Below are 19598 nucleotides of genomic sequence, written 5' to 3'. Positions count from 1 at the left end.
CGCTTGTGGGATATTTGCTGATAAAGATTCTTGTTCAGGGAGAAACAATGTAATGACGCAATATTCCTGAAATTTGGTACAGTTTCTTCCAGGTTCAGGTTTTGATATAGTCCCCATATACACCGAACCCACCGATTTGGGATCTTCAGTATCTAGACACCACAATTTTTTATCCGATTTGTTTGAAATGCAACAACTCGAGATATTTAGAGCCCGAAAATATGTGTGCCTTGGTCCATGATTTGTTATATTGCCCATAAAGACCACTCTCACGATTTGACTTCAGGTGTTTTTGATTCGGGAGTTATCATCCGATTAGTCTGAAATTGGAAATCGAGAGGTATTTTAGATCCATTAATAGGTGTGTTTCGATCCACGGTAAAGCACCCCTATAAACCGATATGACTTCTGGGATTTCTAGAAACCTAATTTATATCCGATTTGGCTAAAATTGAAAATCTAGAGGTATTTTAGGTCCAGAAAGACTGTGTTGATTTATTTGGTTTTTATTGATCCCTTTATTTATTTAGCTCCTATATACAATAATATGATGCATGCCGGTCCATGTTTTGGTTTAGCACCCTTCTTCACGGACGAAAAAGACTGTTTTTCATATGTTTGGTTGTAAGAATTGTATGTTTGGAACTAAAATTTTTTAACACAATATTTTTAAGTGACATGCTTGGGACATATATGTTAATATGTTAGAACATATTATGCTTGGTACATAAACTGTTTGTAAATATAATATGCTTAGATGCAAACATATATTAATTTAGAAATAGCCTATAAACATATATGTGTTTAGAAATAGAGACATAGAGAGTATGCTGCAAGTAAAATAATGGAAGTAACATATTAAAAACATATCCACACAAAGAAAATTTCATTAAGTTTTTTTTCTACCAGTGTATGCCCTAAGGTGAAACAATATGTTTGAACAATACAAACAATATTTTACTTGGACCAATCCTGAAAATATATATGTTTGAAGGAAAATGTGTTTGGGGTATATGTTACAGAAGCGATTTTTTATACCCTGCGCCACACTCTGGAACAGGGTATTATAAGTTAGTCCATATGTTTGCAACACCCAGAAGGAGACGAGATAGACACATGGTGTATTTGGCAATAATGCTCAGGGTGGGTCCCAGAGTCGATCTAGCCATGTCCGTCCGTCCGTCTGTCCGTGAACACATTTTTGTGATCAAAGTCTAGGTCGCAGTTTAAGTCCAATTGCCTTCAAATTTGCACAAGTTCATGTTTTGGGTCAGAATAGAACCCTATTGATTTTGGAAGAAATCGGTTCAGATTTAGATATAGCTCCCTTATATATCTTTTGCCCGATATGGACTTATATGGCCCCAGAAGCCAAAAGTTTTACCCGGTTTGCTTGAAATTCTGCACAAACACAACGCTTGGTCGTATAGTCAAGTGTGCAAAATTTGATTGAAATCGGTTCAGATTTAGATATAGCTCCCATATATATAGTTCGCCCGATTTACACTCATATGACCACAGTGGCCAATCTTTTACTCCGATTTAATTGAAATTTTGCACAGGGAGTAGAATTAGCATTGTAGCTATGCGTGCCAAATTTGGTTGAAATCGGTTCAGATTTAGATATAGCTCCCTTATATAGCTTTCGCCCGATTTACATTCATATGACCACAGAGGCCAATTTTTTGCTCCGATTTAGTTGAAATTTTGCACAGGGAGTAAAATTAGCATTGTAGCTATGCGTGCCATATTTGGTTGAAATCGGTTCAGATTTAGATATATCTCCCATATATATGTTTTTCTGATTTCGACAAAAATGGTCAAAATGTCAACATTTTCCTTGTAAAATCGCCACTGCTTAGTCGAAAAGTTGTAAAAATGACTGTAATTTTCCTAAACTTCTAATACATATATATCGAGCGATAAATCATAAATAAACTTTTGCGAAGTTTCCTTAAAATTGCATCAGATTTAAATGTTTCCAATATTTTTTACTAACATTGTATTGCACCCTAGTGCATTAGCCTTCTTAAATTTTGAGTCTATAGATTTTGTAGAAGTCTATCAAATTCTATCCAGATCGAGTGATATTTAAATGTATGTATTTGGGACAAACCTTTATATATAGCCCCCAACACATTTGACGGATGTGATATGGTATCGAAAATTTAGATCAACAAAGTGGTGCAGGGTATAATATAGTCGGCCCCGCCCGATTTTAGACTTTCCTTATTTGTTATACCCTCCATCATAGGATGGGGGTATATTAACTTTGTCATTCCGTTTGTAACACATCGAAATATTGCTCTAAGACCCCATAAAGTATATATATTCTGGGTCGTGGTGAAATTCTGAGTCGATCTAAGCATGTCCGTTCGTCCGTCCGTCTGTTGAAATCACGCTAACTTCCGAACGAAACAAGCTATCGACTTGAAACTTGGCACAAGTAGTTGTTATCGATGTAGGTCGGATGGTATTGAAAATGGGCCATATCGGTCCACTTTTACGTATAGCCCCCATATAAAGGGACCCTCAGATTTGGCTTGTGGAGCCTCTAACAGAAGCATATTTCATCCGATCCGGTTGAAATTTGGTATATGGTCTCTAACAACCATGCCAAAAATGGTCTACATCGGTCCATAATTATATATAGCCCCCATATAAACCGATCCCCAGATTTGGCTTGCAGAGCCTAAAAGAGAAGCAAATTTCATCCGATTCGGCTGAAATTTGGTACATGGTGTTGGTATATGGTCTCTAATAACCATGTAAAATTTGGTTCACATCGGTCCATAATCATATATAGCCCCCATATAAACCGATCCCCAGATTTGGCTTGTGGAGCCTCTAAGAGAAGCATATTTCATCTGATCCGGCTGAAATTTGGTACATGGTGTTGGTTTATGGTCTCTAACAATCATGCAAAAATTGGTCCACATCGGTCCTTAATTATATATAGCCCCATATAAACCGATCCCCAGATTTGGCTTGTGGAGCCTCTAAGAGAAGCATATTTCATCCGATTCGGCTGAAATTTGGTACATGGTGGTGGTATATGGTATCTAACAATCATGCAAAAATTGGTCCACATCCACATAATTTGGAACATGGTGTTAGTGTATGATCTTTAACAACCGTGGCAGAATTGGTCCATATCGGTCCATAATTATATATAGCCCCCATATAAAACGTTCTCAAGGTTTGACCTCCGGAGCTTCTTGGAGGAGCAAAATTCATCGGATCCGGTTCAAATTAGGAACGTGGTGTTAGTATATGGTCGCTAACAACCATACCAAAATTGGTCCAATCACACAAAAATTGGTGCATATCGGTTCATAATCATGGTTGCCACTAAAGCCAAAAACAATCTACCAAAATTTTATTTCTATAGAAAATTTTGTCAAATTTTTATTTGTAGAGAAAATGTTGTTAAAATTTTATTCGGTTCATAATAAAATTTTCATCATTGCCAGACTTTTATTTCTATAGAAAATTTTATCAAAATTTTATTTCTATAGAAAATGTTGTTCAAATTTTATTCGGTTCATAATCATGGTTGCCACTCGAGCCAGAAATAATCTACCAAGATTTTATTTCTATAGAAAATTTAGTCAAAATTTTTATTTCTATAGAAAATTTTGTGAAAATTTTATTTCTATAGAAAATTTTGTTAAACTTTTATTTCTGTAGAAAATTTTGTAAAAATTTTATGTCTACTTTGTCAAACTGAAATATATACGTATTGGATCGATCTTTTTTAATTTAATATATACCACGTATGGACTTACATACAATTTAGAAGATGGTGTTAGGAGGTTGTAAGATACCTTGCCATCGGCAAGCGTTACCGCAACTTAAGTAATTCGATTCTGGATGGCAGTGTTTAGAAGAAGTTTCCACGCAATCCATGATGGAGGGTACATAAGCTTCGGCCTGGCCGAACTTACGGCCGTATATACTTGTTTTTTACTAACATAGTGTGCCATCCCAGGGCATTAGCCGACTTAAATTTTAAGTCTATAGATTACAAAGTTTGTTCAGTTGGAGTCAGATTTAAATGTATGTATTTGGGACAAAAACCTTTATATATAGCACCTAACACATTTGACGGATTTGATATAGTATCGAAAATGTGGATTTACAAAGTGGTGCAGGGTATAATATAATACTCTGCCCGCCCGACTTTAGACTTTCCTTACTTGTTTTTTTTTTGAGGGTGTTGGACTCCTAAAAACCACAACTTTTATCCAATGTTATTTCATGGGATATTCTTTCCTCTAAAACTCAACCAAAAATTTAATATAGAGCTCTTTTCTTTTAGCACTGGATACCCTAAGCAGTCACGGACTAAAAGAAAACAGAGTACTCGTTTATCCAGGACATGTAAAACAGCATATCCAAAAAATATCCAACACTGTCATCAATCACAGAAAACAAGCGTCTAAAAAGCGTCACTTGATCAAAATGCAATCTGGCAACACCGAAGAGACTTGCACCAAACATAATTGAGTGTAACAAGATTAAGCATTGTGCTCTTATAAAGAGAAAACAAATGTCAAGGTGTAGAGGGCTTTGAGAAAAAAATTGTTTTATTTGACAATTATTTTCCCAAGCAGCTCTGCCCAGGAATAAATTTAAAACGGCAATATTCACATAAAACCATAATGAATATTCGCTTTAAAATATACATACGTTTTATTTTAATTTTCTACAATCGTTTTGGTATTGCTTTTGTGGGTTTTTATTCAGAAATTTATGAAAAACACAAATGTTATGATATTTTCCGACGCAAACGGCAGTACATTTGAGAGACACGTCGACGCAAACTTTATGATATTTTGTTGGCAGAGTCCTCTGGTGCTTCAGTTTTACTATAACAAGACTGTATCTTCTTCTCAATTATCTTTGCTTGCACTGATGAGATGTTCTGAATAGAATAAGTTGCAACCAATGATAAGAGAAAACAGCCCTATAGTCCCTATATGTAATTTAATTTCGGGAAACGTACTATTTGAAGCGATCTGTGTGGGAGAGTATCGAACCAACTTGAAATTCTAGATATTCCCAAAATTTTTGTCACCTTTATATGATGGCAACACTATTCGCTCCCATATGGAACTTCCGGTCAATCCAAGTAAATGCAACCCATCGATTAATCCTAGTCAAGCCTAGGCTCTGACATCTCTAGGGTTGAAAACTATGGAAAAGCATACACTAATGGTGATGGCTAAAAACCACAATGACTGACACCAGAGATATCAACGCCAAATGAAAAAAATTAATCCAGAAACAGAACCCTCAAAAAAAAAAACGAAGTAAAATTTTCCACGCTTAATGGTAAATGAGCTTATGCGATGGTTTGTTGTTTTGGATGCATTCTCTGTTTTTCAATAAAGCAAATGAGAAAAAAAGGATTTGTTGCATTTCCAGAACATCCCCAGACCAATGACAATGCAATGCAATTTCAATGACACCCAATGAAGAGTTGGCGTTGATTGAAGTGATCATTGATATGATAGTAGAGGCGGCAATGGTGGTGGTGATGGTATTATTGGTCGACCAAACATTGATGACAATGCTGGTTTTGTTTTCAATGTTGGGTTTGTGGACGGGGGGTGGGAGAGGAAATGCCATAGCATCATAATGTTCCCATGATGGATGATGGATTCATCTGCATGTGTATGTAGTATAACCATCATTGTCTCCATCGAATTTCCACATGCAAACAAACATCCATTTATTCCATCATTATAGAACTCCAAAGAAAATAAAACGCATAAAAGGAATGGAAGGGGGCGATATGAATGGCCGCACTTTTTCACAAGACAATATTGAGCTCTTGCACAAATAGCAAATAGGAAAAAAAACACCACGAAAACATTTACGATGATGAATGTTGAAGCTGTGAAAAATAAATATTCCAATATTCCTCATCTGGTAAGCGAAGCGAAAACAAAACAATTTGGAATGATGGAAAACAGGTTGTCAATTCATGATTGTTTTAGGACCCATATTGAAATAACATTCATATTTAAGAATACATCAATGCATCTGCTGATATGGTGGTGGTATTAAATGAATTCTGTCCAAGTAAAAACAACCACCTGGATCATGGTTGAAAATTTTCCATATCGAAATCTTTGATTTAAGATACGGATAGTCAATGTCAATGACCTGGTGTGTAAACACACACCCTAAGGAGACTAGGGACACATTTGTAACTTTTCTCGCGAAAATTCCAGAAAGACAATGTCGATCAAAGATAACTTCATTTTTTAAGGCAAATCTGAATTGTTGCAGCAGCACGCATGAAGAAGTAAGGCTTCAGTCTTGGAGAACGACTGAAAATTTACTTTTCACAGAATGTGTTGGCGAAAGATACTAAGCAATAAAACCCCATCTTGCCATCGACAAATGTCACCAGATCACGGTAGCCACAGTTGGTGGAATTCCACCAAAAATGGTAGATTGGTAGAAATCTTGATGTTTTGGTAGATTTTGTAAAATAATCCTCTCCAACTAAGAGGAAATTCACAAATTTTTTTTTGAGAAAATTTCCTTAAGAAATCAAATGTTGAGAAAATTTTCTATAGAAAACAAAATTGTGTCAAAATTTTCTATAGAAAAAAATTGTGTCTAAATTGTCTATAGAAATATAATATTGACAAAATTGTTTCTATAGAAATAAAATTTTGACAAAATTTTTTCTATAGAAATAAAACTTTGACATAGTTTTTCATAGAAATAAAAGCTTTGAAGCTACGGAAATAAAATTTTGACAAAATTTTCTATAGAAATAAAATTTCGGCTGTTTCGGAATTACCACATTCCTCATCAGCATCCTCTACTTGCAGCAAAATTATCAACCAATTATCTGAATAAATTCGGGTAATTCACTCAACCCAAAGTGAACTACACTTGAACCTCCCGAAAAAGGGTTTGATAGTCGGCTACTGCCTAAACAAATTTGCCAACATACCTCTTCGGCAGTAGCCGACTATCAAACCCTTTTTCGGGAGGTTCAAGTGTAGTTCACTTTGGGTTGAGTGAATTACCCGAATTTATTCTGATAATTGGTTGATAGTTTTGCTGCAAGTAGAGGATGCTGATGAGGAATGTAGTAATTCCGAAACAGCTGTACATCCAACCATCTTGCAGTCTATAGGGCTTTGCCCAAATAAATTTGACAAGCATACTTTTCCTCTGTTGGTTAAGCTACACTTGTAGTTTAGTCAATGCATGGCTTTATGCTGAGATCAAAAACAACAATAACGATTGAAGAGAAGCCAACAATAACAAACAAAACGAATGAAGATAGATGAAGCACGCTCAAAAACAAACCCAGCCAAATACATTCAAATCGATGATTTGAGTTTGGCAAAGGAAAAGAGATATGCTGGCAAATTTGTTTAGGCAGTAACCGACTATCAAACCCTTTTTCGGGAGGTTCAAGTGTAGTTCACTTTGGGTTGAGTGAATTACCCGAATTTATTCTAATAATTGGTTGATAGTTTTGCTGCAAGTAGAGGATGCTGATGAGGAATGTGGTAATTCCGAAACAGCTGTACATCCAACCATCTTGCAGTCTATAGGGCTTTGCCCAAATAAATTTGACAAGCATACTTTTCCTCTGTTGTTTAAGCTACACTTGTAGTTTAGTCAATGCATGGCTTTATGCTGAGATCAAAAACAACAATAACGATTGAAGAGAAGCCAACAATAACAAACAAAACGAAATAAAATTTTGACAAAATGTTCTATAGAAATAAAATTTTGACAAAATTTACTATAGAAATAAAAGTTTGACAAAATTTTCTGGAGAAATAAAATTTTGTGAAAATTTCGTATAGAAATAAAATTTTTGAGAAAATTTCCTATAGAAATAAAATTTTGACAAAATTTTCTATAGAAATAACATTTTTAAAAAATTTTCGATAGAAATAATATTTTTACAAAATTTTCTATAGAAATAAAATTTCGACAAAATTTCCTATAGAATTAAAATTTCGACAAAATTTCTTATAGAAATGAAATTTTGACAAAATATTCTATAAACAAAAATCTGAGAAAATTTCCTATAGAAATAAAATTTTGACATTATTTTGTACAGAAATAAAATTTTAACAAAATGTTCTATAGAAATAAAATTTTGACAAAATTTTTTATAGAAATAAAATTTTGACAAAAACTTCTATAGAAATAATATTTTGACATAGTTTTGCATAGAAATAAAAGCTTTGGCATAATTTTCTATAGAAATACAATTTTTGAGAAAATTTCCTATAGACATAATATTTTGGCAAAATTTTCTATAGAAATAAAACAAAAAATAAAATATTTTCTATAGAAATAAAATTTTGAGAAAGTTTCCTATAGAAATAAAAATTTGACAAAATTTTCTGGAGAAATAAAATTTTGACAAAATTTTCTGGAGAAATAAAATTTTGACAAAATTTTCTATGGAAATAAAACTTTTGACAATTTTTCATATAGAAATAAAATTTTGACAAGAAACCCTATAGAAATAATATTTTGACAAAATTTTCTAAAATAAAATATATAGAAATCAAATATAAAATATTTTCTAAAGAAATAATATTTTGGAAAAAATTTCCATAGAAATAAACTTTTTAAAAAATTTTCTAGGGAAATAAAATTTAACAAGTATATACGGCCGTAAGTTCGGCCAGGCCGAAGCTTATGTACTCTCCACCATGGATTGCGTAGAAACTTCTACTGAAGACTGTCATCCACAATCGAATTACTTGGGTTGCGGTAACACTTGCCGATGGCAAGGTATCTTAAAACTTCCTAACACCGTAATATATACCACATAGTCCATACGTGGTATATATTAAACTAACAAAGGCCGATTAAATACATATATAATTAAGTTTAAAGTGTCTATAGAAATAAAATTTTGACAAAATAAAATTTTGACAGCATTTTCTATAGAAGTAAAATTTGGAAAAACTTTTCTATAGAAATAAAATTTGGAAAAAATTTTCTATAGAAATAAAATTTTGACAAAATTTTCTATAGAAATAAAGTTTTGACAAAATTTTCTATAGAAATAAAATTTTGACAAAACTTTCTATAGAAATAGAATTTTGACAAAATTTTCTATAGAAATAAAATGTTGACAAAATTTTCTATAGAAATAACATTTTGACAATGTTTTCTATAAAAATAAAATTTTGGTAGATTATTTTTGGCCCGAGTGGCAACCATGATTATGAACCGATATGGACCAATTTTTGTGTGATTGGGATCAGCTATATATAACTATAGACCCATATGGACCAATTTTGGCATGTTTATTAGCGGCCTTATACCAAAATTTCAACCGGATCGGAAGAATTTTGCTCCTCCAAGAGGCTCCGGAGATCAAATCAGGGGAACGGTTTATATGGGGACTATATATAATTATGGACCGATATAGACAAATTCTTGCGTGTTTGTTAGATACCACATTCTAACACCATGTTCCAAATTTCAACCGGATCGGATGACTTTTGCACCTCCAAGAGGCTCCGGAGGACAAATCTGGGGATCGATTTATATGGGGGCTATATATAATTATGGACCGATATGGACCAATTCTCGCATGGTTGTTAGAGACCATATACTAACACCACGTACCAAATTTCAACCGGATCGGATCAATTTTGCTCCTCTAAGTGGCTCCGGAGGTCAAATCTGGGGATCGGCTTATATGGGGGCTATATATAATTATGGGCCGATGTGGACCAATTTTTGCATGGTCATTAGAGAACATATACCAACACCATGTACCAAATTTCAGCCGGATCGGATGAAATTTACTTCACTTAGAGGCTCCGCAAGCCAAATCGGGGGATCGGTTTATATGGGGGCTATATGTAATTATGGACCGATATGGACCAATTTTTGCATGATGTTTAGAGACCATATACTAACACCATGTACCAAATTTCAGCCGGATCGGATGAAATTTGCTTCTCTTAGAGCAATCGCAAGCCAAATTTGGGGGTCCGTTTATATGGGGGCTATACATAAAAGTGGACCGATATGGACCAATTTTTGCATGGTTGTTAGAGACCATATACTAACACCATGTACCAAATTTCAGCCGGATCGGATGAAATTTGCTTCTCTTAGAGCAATCGCAAGCCAAATTTGGGGGCCCGTTTATATGGGGGCTATACGTAAATGTGGACCGATATGGCCCATTTGCAATATCATCCGACCTACATCAATAACAACTACTTGTGCCAAGTTTCAAGTCGATAGCTTGTTTCGTTCGGAAGTTAGCGTGATTTCAACAGGCGGACGGACGGACGGACAATTTCACCAGAATTTCACCACGACCCAGAATATATATACTTTATGGGGTCTTAGAGCAATATTTCGATGTGTTACAAACGGAATGACAAAGTTAATATACCCCCATCCTATGGTGGAGGGTATCAAAAAAATTCTATAGAAATAAAATATAAAATATTTCCTATTAAAAAAAAAAAAAATTGACAATATTTTTTAATGAAATAAAATTTTGAAAAAAATGCTATAGAAATAAAATTTTTACAAAATTTTCTATAGAAATAAATTTTTTTATAGAATAAAATTTACTTTTTTTGGTAAGATTTTCTCTAAATTACCAAAATTTTTATACTATTTTTAGCTCGAATGACAAACGTGCACCAGATCTCCCGTCTTTAGTAGAATTTTGTACACAATCCATGATTCGGCGTGGTCGAACTATCGGCCTACTTAATTTCAACCCGATGGAATTAAATTTGCTCTTCTTAGAAATTCCGGAAGTCAAATCTGAGGATATGAGGGCTACATATAATTATGAACCGATATGAACCAATTTGTGAATGATGTTTAGAAGGCATGCCAACATCGCGTACCAAACTTGAACTTGATCGGATGAAATGTACTCCTCCAAGAAGCCCCACACCGAAAGAATTTTCTTCGTAAAAAGAATGAAAAATTTCGTTAAAAGTACGAAATTTGTCATTGTTTTACAACCAAAGAAACATTTCATTAAAAGTACGAAATATTTCGTACTTTTTACGAAGAAAAATTCTTCCAACATTTTCGTAGTTTGTAAGAAAAAATCTTCGTACTTTTTATGAAGAATCTTCGTACTTTTTTTGAATAATCTTCGTACTTTTTATGAAACAATTTCGTTCTTTTTATGAAAATGTTTCGTACTTTTTATGAAAAACTTTCGTAGTTTTTATGAAAAATTTTCGTACTTTTTATGGAAAACTTTCGTATTTTTTTCAAAAATGTTCGAACTTTTAGAAAAAAAATATAGTCGAAAGTGCATTTGGTTGTAGTTACAAGTGTGAAAAATTACATCACTACTTTACATCTTAAGTTTTTGAATAATTTTTAGTTTTATTGCTTCACTTTTATGCATAGCGCGCTATCACCCAAGCGCAGAATGTTTCGTAAAATATTCGTAAAAACTTCTTCACAAAATTCATGAAATTTTAAGAAAGTTTCGTTAAAAGTACGAAGAAAAGTTAATGTAGAATATTTCGTAGAAGTTTCGTATATTCGTAAAATTTACGAAAATGAATGAAAATTTCGTTATTTTAATGAAGAATAGTTAATGAAGAATTCTTCGTAAAATTAACGCAGAGAATTCTTTCGGTGCAGAGGTCAAATCTATTTATGGACCGATATGAACCAATTTTTGCTATACCTAAAAGTGGTCCGATAGAGCCCATTTGCAATATCAACCCTACGGGAAATGGATCAACCCAAGGACCGGTGCAGGACTAATTTTTTTTTTATTGACGGAGTAAATTTCCACTTTAGAACACGACTTGAACTGATTCCAAAGGGCACGTTCTGGGAAATGTAGGACTATCCCAAAGACAGGTCAGTCTGGGAAAAATTATTAAGAATCTGTTTCACGTTGAACATCCAAATCTCACTAGGAAGGAAATATGTTTGGAATAACATATGTTGAACAATAGATTATTCTGATAATCGTAAGTCTGTAAATGTGCAGCTCCAACAACTGGTAGTAAACCTGCGAGAGGTAAGTGGCAATATACACCTATTTACCTTAGGGAAGTTTCAAGTTGATAGCTTCATTCGTTCGGAAATTACTGACGGACGGCCTTTGCTAGATCGAGCCAGAATTTCACCATGACCTATAATATATATACTTTAAGGGGTCTGAAACTAATTTGTCGACATGTTACAAAGGAATAATGAAATGAGTATACCCTATCCTATGGCGGAGCATCCAAATCGCACCACAAATGAAACTATTTTAGAATATGTGAACAATATATTGTTCCGATAATTCTATTTCAGTAAATGTGCACATCCAATAAGATGTTAATATCAAGAGAGTACAGAAATCCAAACATTATTATTAAATGTAGCACTTGTACCAGTCCTGTGATAGGTCCGCCAGTGGCAATTTGCACCAGTTTCCCGTATTGACCCTTCAATACTACGCGGTTTGTTTTATCACAAAACAAAAATGTTGGTCTACAGAATGGTGCTGGGTATAATAAAGTCGGTCTTGTCCGACTATAGACTTTCCTTAGTTGTTTTCGTTTTTATATGTGTTCCGGAAAGGACCTTCGCATTACCCTGGTCTTCTTGTTTAAAATTTACTTTTCCACTTACTTACTTTAACTTGGAGAGAAATGATTAATAGGTACTAAATTTCGCAAACACCGTTTTGCAGTTGTTGGAGCTCTCTTTTGTCGAAGATTTGAAAAAAATTATGATGGTGATGGCGATATGAAGATTATGTCTATTGGTATCTGCAAATCTCTGATTAAATACATACCAAGTTAGAAAAATGTCCAATACACAAAAATTTCCATTTTAATTTTGAATTACTTAAGACCACATAGTTCGAGATAGTGTTATGAGAAGTGTTAAAATGATTCTTAATTGACCACATTGTTATTGCAATTGATGTTCAACATGTGCTTCCTCAAAGAAATAAACTTCACATTCTCCATTTCCCACACAGAATTTGTCACATAAAATCAATCTTCATCATTAACATCACAATGATTCCACAACAATCACCATCAACCTAATAAGTCATTAGGAGACATCTTCAATGTAAGCGAAAGTAAGTTTAAAGTGTCAATAGTAAAGAATTTCAGGCATTTCCAAACCATACAGCAACAATTAATTCCATACATCATTGTGGCAATCTGAAAATATCCCAGTGGAGAAAAGTGACATTACAAGTAACGCGCGTGGCAAACAAATTTAAAATATGTAAATTTAAAAATAACAATATTTAAAATATAATATTGTTATTTTTAATTAATTATTAAAAATAAAACCCCTAAATTGTTCTAGATTTATTCAAATACCATATGGCTTATATATGGTAAAGCCAGATTTAAGAAGCACAGAGGCGGCAATATCCCGATCTATAGATTTTAATGGTAACTCTAAACATAAATTAAAAAAAAACGTTATATTGTAAAGGAATTGTTCATTGGTGCTTTAAGATAGCCTCTTTTCAGTCCTTGCACACGAAGGCCCTACAATTTTGTTGCGACCGATATTTTACAATTCACATGGCAATGCATCATTAATTTTCTTATTCATCATGGTGAACTTTCTTGGATGTCTGTCGTCCATTCGGTAGGCTTTCTTCTTTCTTTTGTCTCATTGTGGGGTCTTTGCTTCGCCTTTGCGTCTTTGTTTCATTTTTTTTCACTATGCGTAATTTGTTAGCTGTAAAACAAAAAAAAAGAGTGTCACACACACCCAATGTGCATATTTTACTCCCCAAGATATCAATACTTATAACATACGCATTCGGATTATTTGAATGCCTAAGTGTGTGTATGTATGTATGCATGCATTTCCATAGCATTTGCATTACAGAACATTTGTACATTCACTCGCGCCACTGAAATGTTAAGCAAACATAGATCTAACATTGTAACTAACGGAGATAAATCTTAATGTACTGAGTATTAACATCAAAGCGTATTAAGAAAGCTTGTAAGAAGATTTGTGATGGATACACATGGTCACAGTGGGACTGAATAGAATATTGTATGATATTACATTTGTCTGTGATATTTGAATGATTTATTTTATTTCTTTTTTTCAGGATAATCGCTTATATATACGAGAAATATAAAAGTAAGTTGATAAGTCATTTAATTAAAGAAATTTATAAATATAAATATCTCTTATTAAACTATACCCACTGTGAACATTAAACGGACTTTCCCCGGAAAAATTTCTACAATAAACTATCTCTAAATTACGTCTATGTTCGTGATCGATAAACTCAAAAACTACTGGACAGATTTTGACCAATATTATACGCATGCTCCGTGCACACAGAGAAGGAATATGATCACCTCAAATACCTTTCAAGAGCAAAATGTTGTTTTTGAATGAAACAAAAATTAACATTTTTGCAGCAACCATGTATTTTCTCGGCCATTATGAATATTATTTTGGCAAGCAGTTTATTTTAGACGAAAACATTTTTGATCTTGCAGGTGATGATATAGCTTCTCTGCGTGTGGCCTATAGGAGTGTTTCCCGTGATAAATAACATTATGCTTTTGGAACATATTTGGGGTTATCAAACTCTTTCTTTGCGTGCATACATTATATGTAATTATAAAAATTTATATTTTTATAATTATAATTTTATATATAAAATATTTTTATTTTTTAAAATATATAACATATTGATTTTTGGATTTTTGTATAAAACATTTTTTCCTATTACACATAAATTAAAATCACTGATTTTGAGTTTTCCTCGAGAGGCAATTCAAAATGAGAAAAAAATACATCGTACGTTACCCTTTATTATAGTTCTTAGAATTGTAATAAATAAATAAAAAAAATGTTAAAACATCTCATAATTTAATACTATTTAAATATAAGCCTCCCACTGTGTTATTTGTTGGATCTCACAGCAAGTGATCCAATGAAGAACATCTTCACTCACTTTGAATGCTCTATGAATGAAAACATCGTACGCACTCTCGTTAGAATTCCTATGTGACAGGCGTAGTCGGTTTCTTTTGCAGAACACAAACAGTCATCTCAGCATTTGTTCTCTAACAACAACGAAAACAGAAAACTAACATCATAGGCAACAACAAAGAAATACAATGCAAGAGAAAACGACCACATTGTCGTTAAACACACTTTGCATGATTGATGACAAATTGCATTTAGTAAGATGCAAATAGTGTTGCCATTTATCACCAAATTAAACACAAATTCAATAAGGGAGAAATAAATATAGGAAATGACTCTACATTTACTACTACTAACAAGTATATACAGCACTAAGTTCGGCCGGGCCGAATCTTAAATACCCACCACCATGAACCCAATATTAGGGTTTCCTTTGAAATTTCAGGAGGGCTTGAGGAATTGAGGACACTTCCCGAAGATAAATCTAAAGATTTCACCCATGAGGACTATATCAGATTCTGGATTTATAAGAACAATTTTTGTTTGAGTTTTAGAGGAATCATTAACATCTCTTGTAAGTGTGCAAGAAAATTATAAAATAACGTCTTGATTTGAAATCTTAAATCGGTAGAAGTAAAATCTGGAAATTTTACATTGAGTTTCCAGCAATTTTCATGATCAGTACGCCTTCTACACCCTCAAGAAGTGAAGTTGGTGTATATGGAGGCATTACCAAATGGACCGATAAAAACTTAATCCGATACACGTTTTTGTGAGCCTAAAATACCAGAATATTTACAATTTCAAGCAAATCAGATAAAAACTACGGTTTCTAGAAACCCAGGGAGTTAAATCGGGAGATCGTTCTTATGGGGGATATACTAAAATATGGACCGATACTCACCGTTTTCTGCACACCTCTTTATGACCCGAAAATACCTCTAGATTTCCAATTTCAGGCAAATAGGATAAAAACTTCGGATTCTAGAAGCCCAAGAAGTAAAATCGGGAAATCGGTCTATATGGGGGCTATACCAAAATATGGACCGATACTCACCATTTTCGGCACACCTCTTTATGGTCATAAAATACCTCTAGATTTTCACTTTCAGACAAATTGGATAAAAACTACGGTTTCTATAAGCCCAAGACCCCAAATCGGGAGGTCGGTTTATATGGGGGCTATATCAAAACCTGGACCGATATAGCCCATCTTCGAACTTGACCTGCCTGCAGACAAAAGACGAGTTTGTGCAAAATTTCAGCACGATTGCTTCATTATTGAAGACTGTAGCGTGATTACAACAGACAGACAGACAGACAGACGGACAGACGGACATCGTTATATCGTCTTAGAATTTCTCCCTGATCAAGAATATATATACTTTATATAGTCGGAAATCGATATTTCGATGTGTTACAAACGGAATGACAAACTTATTATACCCCCGTCACCATTCTATGGTGGTGGGTATAAAAATACTCGCTGCTTCTGAAATGACACAGATGGCTAAGGTATAGTTTGTTATATGAATAAATCGGAAAATACCTGTCACTTTTTTGGTAAGCAGTCCCTCATGGAAAATGAGGTGATATATTAAATGGTTCGAATTTTAATGTACCTTATAATTATTTTGAACATTCTGTCAAATACAGAAACTTAATTGTAAATAAATATACATAGAGAATATAGATTGGTTGTGAAACCCGAATTTATTGGCAAACTCTTTATGGGCCAAAAAAGCATGTCCGGATCTTTACACCAATAATGTTGGTATTGATTTCGAGCCATTTAATTAAATAGTTGGTTTTTAAGCTTTTGCCTTCAAGTGCTATTAAATGTCCTTTAAAACTGTGTTAATGAAAACCTAAATGTCCAAATTCAGACTCGACTTCAAGTATAAATTAGGCTATATTTCAAGTAAACATATCTTTAAAATAAAGTATTGAAAAACATGTCCTATTTGTAAAAGCTTTTTTTTATAGTCAATATACAGCAAATTGAAAGAAATTTTTTTTTTCAATGCGAGTGACTCAGAACAACACCACTTTTTGGAAAACCTTATCACAAAATACTATTATAAACATTATTCTCTACTATGGTAACTCTACCATTTTAGGCATCTCATTTAAACTATGGAGTAGCCATTTCTACGCGTTGATTGAAAATTACATCTTTGTCGGCATATTTAAAACGACACTTGCACTCTCACTTATGTTATAGCAACAGAATTATGCTGCTTAGAAGACATCCATACACACACATGCATAGAAAGTGAAATGTGATTAATTGAAATGCCATGGCTTCGGCACTTTTTCCTATTGCAACAATAACAACAACATCTCAACAAAATTTAAAATTGCCATAACAGAGTTCTGTTTGAATTAATTCTCTGTGTTAAATCCCCTAAAGAGAAAACAATGACTACCAATGGTATGTAATAAGAAAATGACATACATAACATTTACAACAACATAACCAAAGATTCCCAGTTGCTGTCATCATCAGCGTCATCCTAATGTAACCGATGTTGTGTCAGGTCGTGGGGGGAATTCTTTATGGACAATTTATCATAAATTGTTACGTTTTTTATAATCTCTTTTTTACGAATGACTCACCACCATTCCTTGACATAGCATGAGAGCAATGCGCGCAACAGATTATGATGCGGTTATTTCAAAAAGTTTCCTGTTGTTTTTTTTTATCATAGGAAAATCTCTTTGATATGGAAATGTGCATAGGTTGGGAATGCTCTGTCATGTGAAACAGGTGCTGTTAACATTTTGACATACATATTTACAAAATAGTGAGATGTCATGGAATTTTTATTATTAATCCCTATACCACTATAGAAGCGAAGGAAAACGATTGTCGTAATCATAACCTAAACAAAACTTTGGACAAGGGACAAATCCTATATTAGAAACTTTTTAATCTTAAATGTAAACAATCAATAATTAAGTAAATTTAAAAAAAAATATTTCCTTAAATCAAAAGAGTTTCTTTTTATGTTAAGGAACATTTTCCGTACATCAAAAACATGCGTCTTTAATAGGGGCAACAATTTTAAAGATTCGTGTCCTAAATTTATTAAAATTAAAACTAAATTCAAAATTTGTAATTAAATTATGAACTATATTTTAATAAATTTTTTTTTTATACCCTCCACCATAGGATGGGGGGTATATTAACTTTGTCATTCCGTTTGTAACACATCGAAATATTGCTCTAAGACCCCATAAAGTATATATATTATGGGTCGTGTTGAAATTCTGAGTCGATCTGAGCATGTCCGTCCGTCCGTCCGTCTGTTGAAATCACGCTAACTTCCGAACGAAACAAGCTATCGACTTGTAGGTCGGATGGTATTGCAAATGGGCCATATCGGTCAACTTTTACGTATAGCCCCCATATAAACGGACACCCAAATTTGGCTTGCGAGGCCTCTAAGAGAAGCACATTTCATCCGATCCGGCTGAAATTTGGTGCATGGTGTTAGTATATGGCTTCTAAAATTCATACAAAAATTGGGTGACATCGGTCCATAAATATATATAGCCCCCATATAAACCGATCCTCCGATTTGGCTTGCGGAGCCTCTAAGAGAAGCCAATTTCATCCGATCCGGCTGAAATTTGGTACATGGTGTTAGTATATAGTCTGTAACAACCATGCAAAAATTGGTCCACATCGGTCCATAATTATATATATCCCCCATATAAACCGATCCCCCGATTTGGCTTGCGAGGCCTCTAAGAGAAGCAAATTTCATCCGATCCGGCTGAAATTTGATACATGGTGTTAGTATATGGTCTCTAACAACCATGCAATAATTGGTCCACATCGGTCCATAATTATATATAGCCCCCATATAAACCGATCACCAGATTTTACCTCCGGAGCCTATTGGAAGATCAAAATTCATCTGATTCAGTTGAAATTTAGTACGTGGTGTTAATATATGGCCTCAAACTCCCACGCAAAAATTGGTCGAAATCGGTCCATAATTATATATAGGCCCCATATAAACCGATCCCCAGATTTGACCTCCAGAGCCCCTTGGAAGAGTAAAATTCTTCCCATTCGGTTGAAATTTGGTACGTAATGTTAGTATATGGTATCCAACAACCATGCAGGAATTGGTTCCTATCAGCCCATAATTATATATAGCTCCCATATAAACCGATCCCAAGATTTGACCTCCGGTGCCTTTTGGAGAAGCAATCGTATATGATATTTAACAACCATGCCAAAAGTGGTCCATATCAGTCCATAATCATATATAGCCCCATATAAACCGATCCCGAGATTTGGTTTTGGAGCCTCTTGGAGGAGCAAATTTCATCCGAGTGAGTTGAAATTTGGTACATTGTGCTAGTATATGGTCGTTCACAACCATGCCTAACTAGATTCATATCGGTCTATAGTTATATATATCCCTCAGATAAATCGATTTCCAATCACACAAAAATTGGTCCATATCAAGTTCATAATTCTATATATCCCCCATATAAGTGACCCCCATATTTCAATTCTGGCTTTCTACGCACCGTGCAAAAAGTCCATATCGATTCGTAATTATTTGTAGACTTAACTATACATAACTTTTTTGTCTAATATATAGCACGTATGGACTAAGTCACAATTTAGA

The sequence above is a fragment of the Haematobia irritans genome, chromosome 3 (genome assembly GCF_050003625.1).
Source record: "Haematobia irritans isolate KBUSLIRL chromosome 3, ASM5000362v1, whole genome shotgun sequence".
Taxonomy (NCBI): Eukaryota; Metazoa; Arthropoda; class Insecta; order Diptera; family Muscidae; genus Haematobia; species Haematobia irritans.
Note: the sequence above shows the minus strand (reverse complement) of the source record.